Raw genomic sequence first — 21,355 nt, forward strand, 5'->3', positions numbered from 1 at the left:
ATGTACCTGACTTCAAAAGCAAGAACTGCTCACATACAGAATGTTGTTGCAACCTTAAAAAAAAAAAAAAAAATCCTGGGCCCTGGCCGGTTGGCTCAGTGGTAGAGCGTCGGCCTGGCGTGCAGAAATCCGGGGTTCGATTCCTGGCCAGGGCACACAGGAGAAGCGCCCATTTGCTTCTCCACCCCTCCCCCTCTCCGTCCTCTCTGTCTCTCTCTTCCCCTCCCGCAGCTGAGGCTCCATTGGAGCAAAGATGGCCCGGGCGCTGGGAATGGCTCCTTGGCCTCTGCCCCAGGCGCTAGAGTGGCTCTGGTAGCGACAAAGCAACTCCCAGGATGGGCAGAGCATCGCCCCCTGGTGGGCAGAGCTTCGCCCCTGGTGGGCGTGCCGGGTGGATCCCGGTCGGGTGCATGCGGGAGTCTGTCTGACTGTCTCTCCCCGTTTCCAGCTTCAGAAAAATAAAAAAAAAAAAAAAAAATCCTGAACTGTTTTCTTCTGAAAGTGATAAGAACACATGTAATGTAATTACTTAATTAGAGTTCTATTAATTATAGTTACATTCCTCCAGTGATAGATATAATACAGCCTGCAGGGTTTAACTATAATTGGAGACTAAAAATGGGGGGAGGAGGGACTTCTAAGTAAAAACACTAAGATTTGCTTCCTGCGCCAAGGAATAATATTAAATATGAAAGAAGTGTTTTATGGGTCCTGCAAAAGCTCACAACTTTACTTAGTAGTAAAGTGTATAGAAGAATAACTAAAGTGTGCTTTGTCTCTATGACCACTTGATAAACTTTTTTAAAAGTATTTTATTGATTTTAGGGAGGGAGGGAGAGAGACAGAAAGAGAGAGAGGGAGAGAGAGAGAGAGAGAGAGAGAGAGAGAGAGAGAGAAAGGATATTCTCTTTGTTGTTTCACTAATTTCTGCATTCATTGGTTGATTCTTGTATGTGACCTGATCTGGGATCAAATCTCCACCTTGGCATATTAGTATAGTGCTTTAATCAACCAAGCTACCTGGCCAGGGCCTGATAAACTTTTTTGTTAGTTGAGTACAGGCAAGAAAGTCAAGGTTAACTTGAGAGATTCTTGTAGAATTATGTGGTAATTAAAGAATAAGGAAAGAGGAAAATGACACAAAAGATTCTAACTTTAAAAAAAAATTGGCAAATGGAAAATGCCTTTTCACGTTCTAAGTATATATATCTGTGAATGAAAAGTTAGGGAAATACTAGGCTAATGTTATGGGATTGCTTCTACCAACATGATTATTATGTTGTTAAAATTGAAGATTTCCTTGAATGCATATAAGATACCCAACTTATTAGAGACATTTTTGCAAAAAAAAAAAAAAAAAAAAAAAAGCCACTTAGGGGAAGTCATTTAATCTTATTGTGCCTTAGACTCCTCATTAATGTAAACACAGGGCTTGTTCTAACCATTATTATAGATACGACTATGTGTTTTTTTTTTCCCAATGTTAATATTTTATGGTGTGGAATAACATGACAACCTAAGAAAAAAGCTGTAAGTATAATTCAATCAGAGTGCTCCAAAGATCTGATATGCTCAGGCATTTGAATATCTAACTCCTAGATCTGTCCTTTAAATGGTACAATACTAGGTTTGCCATGCATGCTAGGAACAGTTTATAGGATGCTACTATAACAACAGAAATTTTGATAAATGATATTAAATACAGTATGCCAAAGGCTTGAGTAAACTCAAATGATAATGAAATTAACTCTTAGAAATTATGACTTCTGCAATATAAATCTAAGAAAGTCAGATGCTCCAAGAAGGTCCAAAATATTCATTTTGGAAAGTGCCTACAAATGGAAAGAGTGGCCCTAGCCAGCTGGCTCAGTGGTAGAGTGTAGGCCTGGACTCTATCCAGGTTCAATTCCCAGTCAAGGCACACAGGAGAAGCACTCATCTGCTTCTCCACCACTGCTCTCCATCTTGCTTCTCTATCTATCTATCTATCTATCTATCTATCTATCTATCTATCATCTATCTATCTATCTCTATCTCTATCTCTCTTTCCCTCCTGCAGCCATGGTTTGATTGGAGCCAGTTGACCACAGGCTCTGAGGATGGCTCCATGGCCTCTGGCTCAAGTATTAAGGAGAGCTCAGTTGCTGAGCAACAGAGAAATGCCCCAGATGGGCAGAGCATCACCCCCTAGTGGGCTTACTAGGTGGATCCCAGGTGGGGCACATGCAGAAGTCTATCTCTGCCTCCCCTCCTCTCACTGAATAAAAAAAAAAAAAATGTGAAGAGTGACAAAAAGAATCAGAAACTTGAAATGAACCCCACATATATATTTTTTTAATTTTCATGATAATATTACTGTGCATTAATACCGGTTTTAAGTGGACTTACAGTAAGTCTTTCTATGGCTGACCTAGAGGATTTAAGAACCACTTGAATTTAGTCCGTGTTTGCCATATCTGCCATACACATTTTAGATTAGAGTGTGTTTAATATTTTTTTAACTTTTTTTATTCATTTACTGTTTTAGATTTTATTTATTCATTTTTATTAGAGAGAGAGGGGAGAGAGAGAGAGGGAGAGATAGAGAGAGAACAGGGGGAGGAGCAGGAAGCATGAACTCCCATATGTGCCTTGACCAGGCAAGCCCAGGGTTTTGAACCGGCGACCTCAGTATTCCAGGTCAATGCTTTATCCACTGCGCCACCACAGGTCAGGCCTAGAGTGTGTTTAAATACCATGAAAATATGTTGCTGCATAAGATAGGTTTAGCTCTTTCTTTGCTGAGGCAGTTTTATCCCATTTGTTAGTCAAACACAAGCCAGGTTTTATCATACAGAACTATGACACACATCTTTGATATATGCATTATTCATTGGTGGCATGGAGCTAGGGGAGGAATTAATGAAAAGTATGGAAGCTGATGGAGGGAGCGATACTGTAAAAAGTCTGAAGGAAAAATCATAAGACCTATTTCTCTGTCCAGCTGTACTAACGGTTAACCATGAGGCTAAAACATGTCTCTTCGTTTTGAGTAGAACTAACTGTTCCCATCTTTTCTTTCTCTTTAAAATTGTATGGTCTTATGAAAAATGCTGGGAATCTCAATGGTAAAGATTTTAACAAATGCAATAATATGTCACCCAGATTTGGGAAATTTATCAAGTAGGTGGCACTGAAAATTCAGATAACCACACATACACTATATTGAATATGAGATCTCAGGACTAAAACAAAAAAAATAAAACACCAAGGTTTGTAAAAAAGAGAGAGAGAGAGAGGGAGAGGGAGAGAGAGAGAGAGACAGGGAGGAGAGGGAGGGAGGGAGAGAGAGAGAGGGAGGGAGAGAGAGGGAGGGAGAGGGAGAGAGAGAGGGAGAGAGAGAGGGAGGGAGAGAGAGAGGGAGAGAGAGAGGGAGAGAGGGAGGGAGAGAGAGAGGGAGAGAGAGAGGGAGAGAGAGAGGGAGAGAGAGGGAGAGAGAGAGGGAAAGGGAGACAGAGAGGGAGAGAGAGGGAGAGAGAGAGAGGGAGAGAGAGGGAAAGGGAGAGAGAGAGGGAGGGAGAGGGAGAGAGAGAGGGAGGGAGAGGGAGAGAGAGAGGGAGGGAGAGAGAGAGGGAGAGAGAGAGGGAGGGAGAGAGAGAGGGAGAGAGAGAGGGAGGGAGAGAGAAAGAGAGAGGGAGAGGGAGAGAGAAAGAGAGAGAGGGAGAGAGAGAGAAGGAGAGGGAGAGGGAGGGAGAGGGAACATCCTCCTAGGTTGTCATCCTGAAACATTCCACTGAAGGCTGGATTAAATCATGTCTTCTATTTTTTTTTTTCTTTCAAGTCCCATAGAGATCCCCTGTATTTAAGTTTTAATCATGTTTACTTTTAAAGATATTTTCATAATTCAATTATTTTTTCTTTGAATCATCATGCATCTTCCTATATTCGTTCTTATTTTCAAATTGTGTGTACCTTATTTTGCCCACTAAGAAAGAGGGTTATCCAAAAGAAGTTATGACTCACTCTCGCTCTTTCCCTTTCCTCTCTTTTTTCCTCTCAATTTCTTTTTTCTTCCCTCCCTCTCCCTCTCCCTCACCTTCTCTCTCTCTCCCTTCCTCCTTCCCTCCCTTTCTTCCTTCCTTCTTTCCTTCCTAATAAGACTGAAAGTTCAGATATACTTTCAATTTTTAATAAAATAAAAATATGGAATCTGACAAAGAAGGATATCAGCTATAACAATCCAGAGCAGGGGTCCCCAAACTTTTTACACAGGGGGCCAGTTCACTGTCCCTCAGACCATTGGAGGGCCGGACTATAAAAAAAAAACTATGAACAAATCCCTATGCACACTGCACATATCTTATTTTAAAGTAAAAACAAAACAAAACAGGAACAAATACAATATTTAAAATAAAGAACAAGTAAATTTAAATCAACAAACTGACCAGTATTTCAATGGGAACTATGCTCCTCTCACTGACCACCAATGAAAGAGGTGCTCCTTCTGGAAGTGCGGCGAGGGCCGGATAAATGGCCTCAGGGGGCCGCATGCGGCCCGCGGGGCCGTAGTTTGGGGACCCTGATCCAGAGTAAGAGGAAGCACTTATTAAATCTCACCCACTCCCGCCTGACCTGGCAGTGGCGTAGTGGATGTAACGTCGGACTGGGATGCGGAAGACCCAGGTTCGAGACCCTGAGGTCGCCAGCTTGAACGCGGGCTCATCTGGCTTGAGCAAAAAGCTCACCAGCTTGGACCCAAGGTCACTGGCTCGAGCAGTTGGTCACTTGGTCTGCTGTAGCCCCCCGGTCAAGGCACATATGAAAAAGCAATCAATGAACAATTAAGGTATCGCAACAAAAAACTAATGATTGATGCTTCTCATCTCTCTCCGTTCCTGTCTGTCTGTCCCTATCTATCCCTCTCTCTGTCTCTGTAAAAAAAAAACAAAAAAACAAAAAAAAAACCCACCCACCCCTTTCACTGCTTCCCCCTCCCACTGCTTCCCCCTCCTCCCACACTTACACACTGCTTACTTAGCATGTGTGACCATAACACCAACAGCAGAGATGGCTTCTCTCTCTTTGATTTCTGTTCTTGGAGTCTAGCCCTAGAGCCAGGAAGAGCTGGACTGGTCTAAGAATCTCTGCTCTAAAACAAAAAGACACATGTGACCTGTGATATCTCCCTGACCCATGCTAAGAATCCAGTCAAAAATTTTCCTAGATGCTGATGATATCGTTCTTAAAATCTATGCTGTGATAGAGATTGCTCACCTGTTTACCATTTCCTCCTAGAGCCAGATTATTATTTTAAAATACACTGCAAGGGAATTACACGCATAGCTCATCCATCTATCTATCATGCTAGAATGCAGAGAGGTATGTGGCTGTGAAAGCCTATCCAGTACTTTGAATTTTTTTTAAAAACACCTGTGTTTTGATCATACGCCCTATGACTGGACTATGGGAGCAGCTATAGGTTTAAAGCAATGAAGCTCGTTTGATGGAAACCCATAAAGCTTAATGAGTGCAAGTTCCCAGCATCAAAAAAAGTGGTTGCCTTGAAAAGGCCTTTGAAGACTCGAACATCTGAGTTTGCTTTCCTGAGAATCTGATTCTGGATGCTTTGCTCAACTTTCTTAAGGGGAGAAAAAGAAAGGGGGGGAACGAAGCAGGCAGATAGGCATTACTTTCACCCCACATCTCATCTTAGATTTTGGGAGGATTTTGTTGTTTTGTTTTTGATCGGGAAGGTGATGGTGGCTCTGGAAAAGTGTAATCTTTGGGGGATAATTAAGGTCCCTCAGAGTGATATGTTAGAACCTCTCTGGCTGGATGACTTCTGAGAAAGTTTTTTAAGATACTTTTATATAAAAACTATTTATCTGTGCTTGCAACTACTTCCATAGTAAAGGTATTATCAGAACTTAAATCTTATTAGAGGAAAGGACCTGAAAGTATACAAAGCTTAATTCCTTCATTTGACAGAAGAGAAACCTGGAGCTCATACAGGTATGTAAAATGCACTGGGCTACACTTCACGTGCACTGGCCAACTTTTACCGTCCTGCACCCCCAATGATCAAAACCGCGTTCCGGGAAGCCACTCTTCTTACTTCTTCTCTGCTTCTCACTTTTGTTCCCTTTGCCTTTAAATTCTAATTTGAAATAATAACTGATTTTATCGCTTGTTTGCATAGAAATATGTAAAGTTTTCTTTAAAAACATTTTTTAAAGATTTTATTTATTGATTTCATTGGGGGGGGAGGAGGCAATGAAAAGGAGTTGTTAGGCCCTGGCCGGTTGGCTCAGCGGTAGAGGGTCGGCCTGGCGTGCGGGGGACCAGGGTTCAATTCCCGGCCAGGGCACATAGGAGAAGCGCCCATTTTCTTCTCCACCCCCCCTCCTTCCTCTCTGTCTCTCTCTTCCCCTCCCGCAGCCAAGGCTCCATTGGAGCAAAGATGGCCCGGGCGCTGGGGATGGCTCCTTGGCCTCTGCCCCAGGCGCTAGAGTGGCTCTGGTCACGGCAGAGCGACGCCCCAGAGGGGCAGAGCATCGCCCCCTGGTGGGCAGAGCATCACCCCTGGTGGGCGTGCCGGGTGGATCCCGGTCGGGCGCATGCGGAGTCTGTCTGATTGTCTCTCCCCGTTTCCAGCTTCAGAAAAAAAAATAATAAATAAATAATAAATAATAAATAAAAAGAAAAGGAGTTGTTACATTCTAGCTTCTCATTAGTTGCTTGTCATATGGGCCTTGACCGGGCAAGCCCAACATTTCAAACAGGCAACCTCAGCATCTCAGGTCAACACCTTACCATCCACTGTGCCACCACCAGCCAGCATAGATTTTTCTTCTGTTGATATTTTTTATTCTTTCTTCTCCAAAACCCACAAAGCCAGCATGATTCTGCCTTTGAAGTATCTCTAGACTATTCTGTATCCTCCATTCTTCCCCTGCCCTAGATCAACCCTTAACATCTCTCTCTTGATCTCTCAGTTGTTATTTTTGTTTGTTTGTTTTTTTACCTGGAGGCTTAGACTTTTTTGATTCTTTATTTTTAGTAAAGCCTGGCCCTATCACAGACCTTTCTAGAAGTCTTCATGATGCTCTATAACAAATAGCAGCCTTTTAAAAAGTATTTGCATCATTTGCATCTGTATCACCTTAAGTGATTTTTTAAAATGCAGGTCCACTGCTAAATAAGAACTGTGGGGCAGGAATGTACAGAGGAATAATGCTCGGGTAATTCTTATACACAAAACTTTCAAGGTTTGCAGCAGACATATCCTGTCATCATTTTTATCAATATTCAACATCACTTTCCCAGATTTTGGATCCAGCAACATTGTTTACCTCTCTTCCCAGCATCCTTTCCTGAGGCACACTGACTGACCTCGGACACCTCCCAAACACATAGTGCATTCTTTTAACCACCAAGTGCTTCCTTTCACTCTTTCTCTGTCTCAACTTTGTATCTCATATGCTTGTTCTCCTGGAGATATACTATTTTCCTTCCAATGCCTAGCTCGAATATATCTCCTTGGGAAAGCCTTTTTGCACTAAAAAAAATTTTTTTTACCAATGATTTGAGAGAGAGAGGAATTGGCAGGGGGTGGGAGGAGGAAGAAGAAGAGAGAAAGAGAAAGAGCAAGGAAAAGGGAGATAGAGAAACATCAACTAATTATTTCACTTAGTTGTTCCATTTAGTTGTGCACTCATTATATGTCCCTAACCAGGGGTTGAACCTACCACCTTTGGTGTGTTGGGTCTATGCTTTATCCACCGAACAACCCAGCCAGGGCCTTTTAAAATTTTTTGACTACCCATCATACACTGTATTGCTTTAGAATGTAGCATGCATTTCTATTATAGAACTTCTCGCTTTAGTATAATTACAACGAATCTACTCAAGAATTAGTTATAGAGTACCAACTAAGCCTCAGGTTCTAGCACTAAAGATATAAAAATCATAATCTCTGATATCAAGAAAATCATCACCTAGCTTCTTTTAACCAGCATCTTCATCTGAACCACAGAACACAAAAAATTATTTGAGTAACTACTTTCTCAGTTCTCCCAAGGTTGACCTGTAACTAGCACTATTACATACAATAGATGTCTTAGGGCATTAAGGCTTAATCTTCTTAAGAAAGCCCCATTCAACCTGATCAGGTGATGTGCAGTGGATAGAGCACTGGACTGGTATGTGGAGGACCCAGGTTCAAAACCCCAAGGTTGCCAGCTTGAGCTCAGGTTCACCAGCTTGAGTGTAGGGTCACTGGTTTGGGCGTGGGATCATAGACATGACCTCATAGTTGTTGACTTGAGCCTAAAGGTCACTGGCTTGAAGCTCAAGGTTGCTGGCTTGAGCCCAAGGTCGCTGGCTAAAGCAAGGGGTCACTCACTCTACTGTAGCCCCCTGGTCAAGGCACAAATGAGAAAGCAATCAATGAACAACTAGGGAGCCATAATGAAGAATCAATGCTTCTCAGCTCTTTTCCTTCCTATCTGTACCTGACCCTGGCTCTCTGTCTGTCTCTGTAAGAAAAGAAAAAAAAAAAAGGAAAGCCCCATTCAGCAAACACTGGTACACTTAAATTATAGTAGTAGTAAGTGCTATGATAGAGATAAGTCCAACGGAAGGTGGGAAAGCAGAATAAAAATGTTAATTGCTCACGTGTTTGTTTCCCATGTACCACATCTTATTCTTTTTTTATCTTCATTAGCATTTAGTACAGCCTAATTCATGGTGACCATAGAAGACATTTTTTTATTGTTGTTGAATTAAGGCATCTGAATTCATTTTTATGCTTTTTTGTCTTCAGAATCTGGCCAAGGCAATGTAAATTATCCACATTTGTAAATCTAGTACCTACTTAGTGCTTGAAACAGAGCTGTCACTCAGTTTGGGCTTCCTGAATAAATGATCAAATTTAGAAATGTTGTTAATCAAGGATCATGAGTGCTACTTAAAGAAAAACTAATATGAGCGTAAAAATCTTCCCTATTACTTAAACCACACTTCTGGGTTCCTCACTTCAAATGTAATTGCTTCCTGCTTTATGTGTAGTTCAAAGACAAAAAGGAAGACTGTATTAAAAGTGCAAGTAAAGTAGCATGAAGTAAAAAAGTTGCATCTCCCTGGTGGTGGGGGCATGGAGGTAAATGGTGGTATTTTCAGTGTTTTTCTAATCTAATAAAGACAAAGAATTTTAGTTTGAATATATTTTCAAGAATAAATAGCCTCTAATTACAATTTGAGTTTAGAGGAAGGTAGCAGGGAATATATTTGATATAAAATGACATTAAAATTTTGGTGTCCTACTTTGGCCGGTGGCTCATTCGGATAGAGCATTGGCTCAGTGTATAACATCCCGGGTTTGATTCCCAGTCAGGGCTCACAGAAGAAGCAACTATTTGCTTCTCCTCCTTCCCTCTCTCCTTTCTTTCCCTCCTCCCCTCCCACAGCCAGTGACTCAATTGGTTTGAGCATGGCCCTGGTCACTGAGGATCGCTCAGTTGGTCTAAATTCATCAGCCTCAGGTGCTAAAAATAGCTTGGTACTCAAGCATCGGCTCCAGATAGGGTTATCAGGTGGACCTTGATCAGGGTGCATGAAGGGTTCTGCCTCAATATCTCCCTTCCTCTAACCTAAATAATAATAATAGTAACAATAATAATAAATTTTGATGTTCAACAGAAATTTTGAGGGGTTCTTGATGCCACCTTCTGCTACTACCAGGCCTGCAGCTACCTCACTTCAAACAGAGGTGTCTTTTTATAAACTCCACATCATGCACACTTCACTCTTTCCCTGGAATTAGTGGTTTTTCCATTGTTGTCAGGTAAAGGCATCTTTTTGTTCTTTTAATCACCAAGAAAATTTCAGTCTGAGTGTGATTCAGTTTAAGGGTTGCCATGCTTCTTAATTTCCTCTAGGGGGCTCTTTATTAAAATTGATGTTACAGATGCACTGTTTTCCTAATTGGTTCATTAATACCCCAATTCCTCAACTGTCTAATTTATACTCAAGAAAGAGTTTACTTCCTTTAGGACATAACCAATTATATTACAAAGGTCTTAAAATGTAAATAAAAACATAGAAATCTGTCTAAGTTAGCATTAAAATAATCCTGCATTAACCATAACCCCTCCAAAAAAAACTAGAGTACAGTATATATATGGAATTCAGCATAAGAATATTACCATGATGAAATGATAATTAACCCAGGTAAACCTGTATATGGTGATTTTCAGCATTTTAGCAAGGGAAAGAATTTTGCTATGAAAGCATTATTCTAAAAATCAAATAAAGGTTAGGAGACCTAGTTTAAAACTGTTGCTAAAACACACAGGCATTTTACTTTAATGTTCATAGGCTTAGCTTCAGAAGGCAAAGTTTAATGCTTGGATAGTAAATACATATCATCCCAAAATTGCAACTGTCCCTAAATGTGGATTGTTAGGGGACTGGCCTTTCCTGTGCACTGATGGCTAATCTGCCCTCAGGGTATTCAGATTAGAAGATACTGAAGCACATCTCTGGAAAGAAGCTGGAGCCCATCCAAGTGCCTATAGGGAGCTGAGCCTGGGAGGCATTTTGTGGGTTCTTGGTACTTTGAGATGCAGATGTTCTGGCTGTAAGTCTGAGTCACTACTGAGCTACTAAATTGAGCATTGCTTTATTATTTTAATATTTCTAAAATCCAGATCTGAGTTGCAAATGAGGTACGTTGTAACCTAACTTAATTGGCGGTATTTAGTGATTCGGAACATAATTGTGCATCTTACAGTCAATGATGTCAAAAAATAGGGTGGTAGAGGTCTTTTAGCTCAGTGGTTTTGAAATTTTAATTGGCATATGAAATCACCAGAGGATCATATTTGAATGTATAGTGTGATTTAGTAGATCTGGGGAGGAGACTGAGTTTTTTCAACTAACAAGCATCCAGGTAATGTTGATGTTACTGGTTCACAGGCCATACTTTCATTAGTAAACCCCTCAGTGGGCACAGATTGTTGATGGGCTTTCTTTCCTTTGAAATGACCTAAAAACTACATTTTTCAGTTGCATGTCATTGTTTAGAAATTGTTGTAATATAAATTCTAAGTAACTTCCAAAAACTGTTAACACATAATAAATCAAATAATTATTAAATAATAACTAACAATAATGTGAAGAAGTGATTGATTTCAAGCATTGGTTACCACACCTTTTATCTTAGGGACCATGGGGAAGGAAATGTTAAGGAGTAAATTGAATTTAGTCTTTTGAACATTTAAGTTTCACATATTAGACTCTGTGGTCTACAGGTGGTAAACACAGGAAATGCAGCAATTATTTTTGAAAATTAATGTTAATTAAAATCTAAATAACATCCTTAAAGAGCAAAAAATTATTTGTATTTGAACCAAAAAAAAAAAAACACACACACACAAAAAAAACTGAGAGACTATTCCTAACTCCGTTTCTTAAAGAAACAGTCATGTTTTTCTAAAAGTTCTAAATTTTTAAATCATCTTTACATACTTTTGATACATTGGAAAGTGGATATTAGAATTTAGGAGAACAAGAAAAACACACTGGGTTTAGAGTTAATAAACAGAGTATTTCTTCTGTGTTCATTACACATTAGCAGTATGGCTTTTGATGATGTTACAAATAATTTGTGAACTCCAAGTTAATTCCTCACAAAGAATTTTAAGATGGCAGCAGGAAAATATTAACCCATGAGAGGGATTCTTCTGCAGCTGGGATCCTGTGTGACCATACAGGGGTGGGCAGACATAGAGGTTTATAGTTGTGAGTATGCAAAACGCAGAGATAATTTTTGTATTATTATTTTGTTGTGTTACAACTGTAAATCTACTTTGGCCCACTCTTATGCTGGTTACATGGCCATGAAGCACACTTGTGTACTCTATAATTATAGCTACTACCCACCATGTTAAAATATTACCATGTACTAAGCACTATACTGACTACGTAGTTTGGGTTAATACATTTGAGGGAAGAAAATTAAAATGCAGAAATATTAAATAACTTTCCTCAAGTCACACAACTACTAAGTTTAGGGAGTCAGGATTTGAACACCGGTCTATCATTTCAAAGACATTTATTTTATCTAATTTAATGTAATAATCTATAAGTAGTAACTGTCACTATTTTTCACTCATATTTAGAAACTTCGGCTCAGAAAAAATATATATATAGGATAATTCACGTATCATGACCTTGATTAGATGACCTACATTAATTAACCTGATTATCCTATACCCTGGCACTTGGCACACAGCCTGGTATGCAGTGCATAGTTGTGCAACACATGTGGAATGTAACTAAACACTGGGAGTCACCAATTTCTCTGTGCACAGAATATTTACTACACAAGGATAAAAAAATCTCATTTCCTGTTATTTAAATCACATGCTTCTGAATGATAACAGTATTATTATCATTTAAAGTAATTAATTTGCTTTAAATATGTTTGAATAGCGATGATTCTCCTGATAAAAGACCAATTACCATGCACAGGAATAATTTTGTCCAAACATAACACTTTATCCAAAGAACTAAAGACAAGAGTATATCATCTTATAACAGTAATTAAGATGAAATTCAAAATATTTACTTTGTTTTGGATGGATTTCAAATTTTTAAAATATGGCTCAAACTTGGTAAAGTACAGCTCGTATTTATACAGAGCTTTTTATTACCTTTTCCTTTATAATGTGTTTTCTAATCCTTCATGCCATTTATTCTTTTCTATTCTTTTCCAATTCTGGGGGGGGGGCAAATTCACTGTGTTTATTTCCGTATAACATCATGCCCATTAAGAGCTGAGCAAAGGAAGACAAAAAGGATAACTCAGATTACTTTGTCATATTTTCTTTCAAAGTGCTACTGATTTCCCCTAGCGGAATTATTTAATTTCTACTATATTTCTTGGGCAATATTTTATACCTTACTTTAAAATTTTGTATTGCAGTTTTTTGTTTCTTTGTTGAGCTGCCCTTCCATTTTCCTATGAGCATTCTCTCACTTACCTATGTGTTCCCAGTGTTTAGTACGGAGCCCAGCATGCCATAGGTATAGATGAACAGTGACTAACAGAATGCACACATGAAAGTGTTAATGCACAAGCAAATGGAACAATAAAACAAGATACTTTAGTGGATGTATCTTGAAATTAAGAATGAATGTTTAGTTTTAGACATTATTCATGACTGCTTTCTGCTGGGCTAGAAAAGGTTATATACAATAAAGGATATTAAGTCCTCAAAATTAAAATACCATTGAACCTTCCTACCAAACCATGCTGTATTAGCTTGATAGTTGAAAGCACTACAATGCATTATGCCAACTCCTGATATAGTTTCAGGCTCTGAGGCATCTGCTGAAAATGATGGAAAATAAAAATCTGTGGGTCCCCTGGAAGAGAGGTTGCTATTGGTAAGAGCTGAATTCCAGACAAGTACTCACCAGATGCTCTGTAGACTAAAGAGCTGAGTTTCACTTCCTTAGGGACCTGAACAGATGGGACTCCCTGAACCCAATCTCGAAGAGGAGTGTATATGGCAAAATGCCTAGCTTCTGCCCCAATTGCTTATTTCCCTTGCCCTCAAGGCTACAATTCACAGAAGCAAACTTACTCTTAGCAATGTATGAAACCAACACTATAGAAATTTAGAAAGTACTTCTTCCCAATGTGTTTTGTGTGTATTCCTGTTCATACAGTTGGCTACAGAGAAATTTATGACAGGCATTATTATCTTATTTATTCCCTTAAGCAGGAAGGGTTTGCAGGCTACTGGAGTAGAGAAGAGAACCATAGAGGGAACATCTCAGTATTAGAACACTGGGAGAAAAAATCCCACTGAAAGCTCAAGTCTAACTGGGCGTCTAATAGCTCCTGCTAATAGAAATCGCTCCTGCCTCTTCCCCTGCCCCCTAGACCTTCTCTTCTCCAACATTCTAGCAATCTAGGCTGCATTCTTATTCTACCTTCCCCTCAAGGTTTCTGTAAAGGTCATTTCATATACTTTTACCTTTATAAAACTATTGAGAACAAGGAAAGAGAAACAAGATTACACTATGAGTAGAGAAATCAAAATAAAGTAGCAGGTAAAGGCAAGGATTACTAGTTATCAGTTAAAGGTCAGGTTATTCAGATTCAGATCTTGGCTGTGTTACTTAGTAATTGTTTTCCCTTTGGTCAGTTACCTAATTAGTTAATACTTCCTAGCTCCAAGTTCTCATTTGTTAAATAGGGATAGTAATAATGTGTAACTACTGTCAGGCTTGGAGTGTTACCTCTGAAAAAACAGAGAATGAATTTATTGCTTCATATTCATTTTGAAATATCTCCTAATTTTTGTGAGCAGTATATAAATCACTGAAAAAACAATGGTGTACCACTCTATGTAAAATATTAATAAAAGCAGTACTAAAAATAAAAAACTGCAAGTCTACACACAAAAGAAATTATTTTCCTTTTATGCTATGTTTGAAATACTGGGTATCAGATTATTCCACATTGTTCTATTCATTTATTTTTTATAGTAAATTGTTAATTTTACTGCATTGCGGATAACTTTAGGCACATGCTTATTAGGTAACTCACTGGATATTGTAGATATTATATTATGAGAAATAAAATATGCTTACTATATTATTATTGCTACTCTGGAAAACACCAGTTCCCTTACTGTTTCAGCAATAGCTCTGACTGGTAATATCCCTTTGTGTAATACCTAAAGTGACCATAGGCACAATTAGGTGCCATAGAGTTACTATCATTGGGGTTTCTTTGGATGATCTGATTTAGGCACTGTGCTCAACTGGCAGAGTACTCAACTAAAGGATGAAAAACCAGGGTCAGGGTCCAATCCCAACACTCAGAGAAAGGCATGTGTTCTGCGGGTATCTTAGAGTCCTCAGTAACACAATGGGGATATTATTACTACGGTTATTGTTGTTGTTGTTACCTCACAGGGATTTGGGGGGAGACACCCTTAAAACAAAAGGAGGAATTCTAACTTTTAAAAAGCTGTGGTCTATTGTCCTACAAATGAAGGAAGGCAAAGGGGATGGAGTTCTGCATTTTGGTGCTGACACTTGATTAACGCAGAGGACTTGAAACAAATTTCAGTATTTTCAAGATCTAAAAAGAAAGTAGGCAGGACCTATAATAAATCAGGTTAGTGGCACATACAAATTTGTCAAATTCTTTGGCATTCCCACCAACTCTGGCTTGCTTTCTTGTTAAAGTTTTAAAAGCAAACTGCCATCTCTGTATTAAATCAGATGGAGAAAAAAAAATATTTTTTGGGGGTGGGGGAGCTGAACTGTATGAAACACTATAGACCATTTTCTCTCCTCTTAAGCTGGCCTAAACCAGGCTCTCTTATGAGTCACTAAGTCAGACCCTGCTTCCAGGAAGGCAGCCCAGAGCCCACCCATGAGTTCTTGTATTACAGGAATTTCTTTGTGATTCCGCTTGTTTGTTTTGCAGTCTATTTATTTTGTGGGGCAAAACCTACCTTACAATGGTTAGTTCAAGTGAGACATTTTACCAAACATAATTAAGGTTGTTATCTCTAGTTACATAATACAGTGGTAAGTAAATATGATATATGTGGATCTGTGTGGAAAATGTCTAGTAAGAAGAGAGATGGGAATGTACAAAGCAATTCTCTTCCCCAAAGAGTGAATGAAGCCTGTGGAAAGGTCAACGGAAATAAACTGCAAAATGCTACCTATTGATATATAGACAGTGACAACATAATAAGAGAAAAGGTGAAAAAGATCTCTAGGTATCAGGAACCCCAACAAGGAAGAGTCTGGGGAAAATGAAAACTGGGGGAAAATGTGTTTAAATAAGAGGTCCATCTGATTAAAGAAGTCCTCCTTCTTCCCATGTTTCATGATTTATAGACATCAGTGAACATCTCCTTACTTTCCAAAGTTCTAGGAAAAATAACATTTTTTTTAATTTAGTGAGAGGAGGGGAGGCAGAAATAGTCTCCTGCATACACCCTGACTGGGATCCACCTGGCAAGCCCACTAGGGGGCAATGCTCTGCCCATCTAGGGTGTTGCTCCATTGCTCAGCAACTGAGTTCTTCCTAGCACCTGAGGCAGAGGCCATGGAGCCATCCTCACTGTTCAGGGCCAACTTGCTCCAATCGAGTCATGGCTGAAGAAGGAGAGAGAAATACAGAGAGAGAGAGAGAGAGAGAGAGAGAGGGAGAGAGGGAAAGAGAGAGAAGCAAGAGAGGGAGGGATGGAGAAGCAGATGGGGCTTCTCCTGTGTGCCCTGACCAGGAATCAAACCTGGGATATCCACATGCCAGGCTAATACTCTACAACTGAGCCAACTAAACAGGACCGAAAAATAACTTAATATGCAAATTCTGCCATGGACTTTTGTTCTCTCGTGTCAATGACAAGGGCTCTACTATTGTCTGAGCAATGAGGAAAATAAGAAACAGAAGGACATCCAAAGACCCACATTTGATGAGCTAGTTCTACCACAGAAGGGGGAAGTGGAGAAGCCTGCACAAGTTTCTAAAGTTCTCTTTTGTCTAAAAGAAGTAAGAAATTAAGGGGTACTTGCACAAAGGAAATATGATACCTCTTTCCCAGTGCTAGGACTGGACCACTGTGGAAACTACAGTGTTAACTCTGCATGAGGCGGAGTAGAGCATGCTGATAACATGTAGCAAGCAACTATTTTTTCATGGTGTAGGGAAATGCTTACCTAAGAGGATATTTTCTGAACCTCATCCACCTTATAGCATCTTCCAAAATTTTAGTGCTAAGAGTTTCTCAGTGTAATTAAGGCTGAGCTGATCTAATTAGATTGAAGAAAATTTCAGTAGGGATTTAATTTCCCCTAGCACTTCACTCACTTTTGTTTTTGGAGTTTTTTTTTTCTAGAATCTTTCCTTGGGCTCATCCCTAGCCACAGTCAGAGGCAGCACTCTCAATTGCATCACACAGGCAGCATCTCCCCTCACACAAGGCCAGCAGGTACACAGGCTGAAAACAAACTTCAAATAAAGGACTCGAGGTGGTTTTATTGAAAACAATCCTTTCATACCTCTCCAGTTTCATTTCCCTCCTAATGAAACTATGTTAAATAATCTTCACTCTGCAGGTGAGAAATAGGTGTTTCAAAGCATTTTGGAGGCAGACGAAACCGCATAGGGTAAGAGATTCTAAGGTGAGATTAATGAGGGAGCAGCCTGACCTTTCCCTGTAAGTCATTTACTAACAGCACCAAGTTCTCATGGTCCAAATATTGAGACTGAGATACATATTAGTAAGAATTTCTATCTGTGAAGATTTTTAAAAAATGTGATGAGCATCTTAAAATCAAAATCAACTCGGATACTTTTATACAGAATAATGTTTTCCAAGTAGTAAAGGCATATGGGTAGGGCTGTAGATGTATGTCCTCAAATAGACTCCAAGCATCTCACTTAGATGCTATGACGTATTTTTCTGCAGGGTCAACCAATTCCCTCTCCTGGTGTAACAGTCACTCAAAACTGCTTGTGGGAAAAATTAAATCAAATTTAAAATGATCCATAATTTTTAAGGAACATATATTTTTAGCTGTTTCTTAATATTATAAAAAATGCAATTAAAATGTAAACAAATGTTTCTTGCAAAAGCATGATTAGTATTGCTTCTGTAAAAATCAGATTGAAAAAGCCTATTTTTTAAACACCTATTATCCTCTGAGAATTTCATAGATGTGGGCTGTATATAATGGTAATTTATTATTTACAATTTTTCCTTTAAGTGTTCTTGAATTTATATTCTTTGAAAGTAATTTTCAGTGAGCTCAAACATTTTTCCAATGGTTTTCTTGACTTATTTATAATAAAAATAGAAGTTTTAAGAAACTACTTTGATTGCTCGTTATAAATTCCTGGCCATTCAAAGTTCCCTCTCATTTTAAGCAAAGATAAAGTATGAAGTTCATGTTAGATTTTTATTGAATTTATTTTACTTTATTTTGAAATTTAATAATCAGTAAAGAAATAATAATAATATTCTTAATGAGGGTTGGTTGCTCTACATATAAACCAAGTCTCATTTCAAATAGACATTAGCAAATGCTATGCATATAAAACCCTAACTGCTTCTAATGAACATTAGATTGTGGGTTGTCTCATTATGTAATTTCTTTTTTTTATTATAACCTTTTAAGAGAGAAGATGTAAATATAAGATAGATTGGTAAGTCACATTTTTATTTTCTCGAGTGTCACTGTTTATAATAAAACAAAACCAGTCATTTAAATGTTATATTTTATCTGACAGGATTCTCTGTTTTAATGCCTCTTACCCCTTCATTGCTTTTGGGTGGGTCTCATAACTTCTCTAGGTTGGTGTTTCCTAAAATAAAGAGGTTGAACTTAAGAGAATGATTTCCAGAATCCTTCTTATTCTAACACTCCAACATTTCCTCTATGACTATCTCCCCCAGGATTGGTCATCCTAAGAGGGATTATATATTAGAGTGAACAAATAAATTTTAGGAGCTATAAATGAAACCATAATTAAGATTTTATACATGCATTGTGCTACAGGGCAAAAAGCTCAACAGAGTTAAAGAAGGCTTACACAGGCTTAGTGTTAAGAGAGATGTTGTGAGAATGAACACGGGCACGTCCTTCTCTTTGCAGCAATTCTACAAAGCTCCGCTATCTGAAACAAGGTGATTTAACTCAAAATCTATGATACTTTGTCACAATTTCATTTCAGAGATAGGAAGAGTGGGGCATTCTAAATAGTAATTCAGACCTGGATGGAAACTATAAACCATCTGAAAGCCCTTCAAGTGAAGTTCGTTTTGATTTACAAGTGGATTGTGCCTGCATTCTTCCACCCTCTGGTGTGTTGGAAGGAAATAAAGTGCAAGAGATTATAATTCAAAACAACTGCAGCACTCGCTCTAAACACATGCCCCAGGCGTGGAAGAGAGATGTGGGACATGCCCAATCAATACAGTAGGACTGATAGCTATTCAAAACCTATAAAGACAATAGCATGAGTGAATCCTTATTGCATGGACTCAATAGCTACCAATTAAATGTCACATGGGAGACCACCTGACTTGTTTTTGCTCTAGTTGTTTTTGTTTGTTTGTTTTGGTCTGTATGTGGTTGAAAAACCATTTGAAAAGAGATGACTTCTAATGAATATGGACTATTCGTTATCACTTAGCCATTAAAGGCATCAATCTGAAACTGTAATTTTAAACTCAGGCAATCGACAATAGCTTCCGACACTAAAAACACTGCCTCGCTCATTGTGAACTGGGGAAAGACAGTGAGGTTCAGCTGAACTCAGGCATTAACAGGTTAACTGCAGAAATCCTCATGTGTTGTTACAGGATACCCATAAGGGCTCTTGAGCTAAATTCCACATTCTGCTAGAGATCCATAGATTCCTTTTACTTTTCCCACTCCATAGAGGGACTGTCTACAGATCAGGCAAGGCACAGGAGCTGATTGTGGGCTGGCCTGTAGCGCAGGTAAGGAAATAGGATGGCTGGTGAAATGTGTACGGTTCTGCTCCCGACTCCAATCCCCACCACCAGAGAGGGCTGCAGACATCTTGTGAGATGTAATTTCTTTTCTTTTTTTTTAACACGTTCCTCCCAACCTGAAATACTTTCTCTCTCCCTTGCCTATCTAAATCATAGTTGTCCTTCAAGACCTTCACATTCTCAGTCTTCTGTGTATCTTTGCTGTCTACTGGATCTCCCAGTCATTTCACTCTCTTTGGGGTGTAACTAGGCCACACAAATTTAATACTCTATTTCTCATAGTCTATTGCACATTCCAAAAACAAAAACAAAAACAAAAACAAAAAAACCTCAGTTTTTAACAAACTTGAGGGTTTATATAATTTTCCATGGCCAGGTCCCTAACAAACATTGTTGGGACACTGTATACTATGGTGGCTAAGAACACACAAGACTCCAAAATTAGTCTTCTTTGATTAAACCATAAAAGTCTTGATATTTCTTACGTGAGATCTTGCTCAAGAAACACCTGCTCTGAACCTCAATTTCCTTGTCTGAAAAATGCAGATAATAAAATTCCTACCTATATTGTAGAGATCCCTGTAAAGCCCTTAGGGATAGCATCAGGCACAAAATAAGAGCTCAAAAATATCATCAATATTGTAACAGTAATTATAATAATTATTATTTTATGATGTTCACAAGGATTATCACAGTCTTGAGTCATACTGAGTATTTTTAAAAAGTAAAAGTTATTCTCTGGGAGGCAACTGCTTCTTTCCGCCACAAAGTATGATTAGATTCAGCCTGTCAGAACCACATCTCCTTGTATGGTATTTGTTAAAATTATAGCATTTTGAATCCCCCTTAGGATGCTTCTATATACAGCTATATACTGGGCTATGCAATCCCTCCTGTGTTCACAGGAATGAAAGACAAGTAGTGATGGCTCCAGCAGTAATTGTTATTCAATGATGCTTACCCAAATCAAGTTTCTATCATTCGAGTATCTCCTTTAGAATTAACCCAAGTATGTCATTGCTTACCAACACCACCTACAGCTAATCATTAATACATTCAGTTATTGAACTTTATGTCTTTTAGAGGGCCACATCATTAAACTTCAGCTCTCCTATTCACAAGGAACCTCTGGTTCTAGCAGCCATAAGGAATTGGGTTGAGCCTGAAGAAAATCGGGCAGCTCTTATGGAAAAATATTCAGACAAGTTGAAATTTAAGAACTTTGTGATCTTTCTTTCCTCATGCCCCAACAAGTTTCAATCCTATCAAAAGGTACCACGGATAATGACAGCTGAGAATGAGGATGAAATTACTGATATCTTTTAGCCTGATAGTGTTGGTCTGGTAAATATCAAGTAGCTCATCAGATGACAAATGAAAACAGTTTTTCTTCATTCAGAACATTTTTAAGATACAGTAAAAACGAAATTGTTTCATCATTCAGACTCATTTTTTCATATAATCTCTCTTGTAGCCTAATTTTTTTTCTTTTTTCCTATAATGCTCAAACAAGTCATGACTGTATAGTAGACATAACATGGAAGGCATTTAAGTGAAAATGAGCAAAGCGTTTAACTTAAGACGTAATATTTCTTTGTGTTTGACGTTCTTTTTTTTAGCAACAGCCCATGCAGATCTTGTGAATTACTTACAGACTACCACAGAAAAGAAATTTAATTCCTTCATCATGTTGAGCTGCCCACCTCCCCTAATCCTATTTAAACAACAGCAGAATACTAAATTTAAGACTGGGTCATTTCACTCCACAAACATCAGGTCTTCAGTCCAGATCTGAAATGATGAGATCATGA

At 38.7% G+C, this 21,355-nt stretch overlaps 1 protein-coding gene across 18 annotated transcripts in view; it reads right to left on the reverse strand.

Moving 5' to 3' along the window:
* The window catches only part of NRXN1 (neurexin 1), a 1,279,091-nt gene that overhangs the window by 787,079 nt on the left and 470,657 nt on the right, over nt 1-21,355 (reverse strand). The window lies entirely within an intron of this gene.

Source organism: Saccopteryx bilineata, chromosome 3, assembly GCF_036850765.1.
Source record: "Saccopteryx bilineata isolate mSacBil1 chromosome 3, mSacBil1_pri_phased_curated, whole genome shotgun sequence".
Lineage (NCBI taxonomy): Eukaryota > Metazoa > Chordata > Mammalia > Chiroptera > Emballonuridae > Saccopteryx > Saccopteryx bilineata.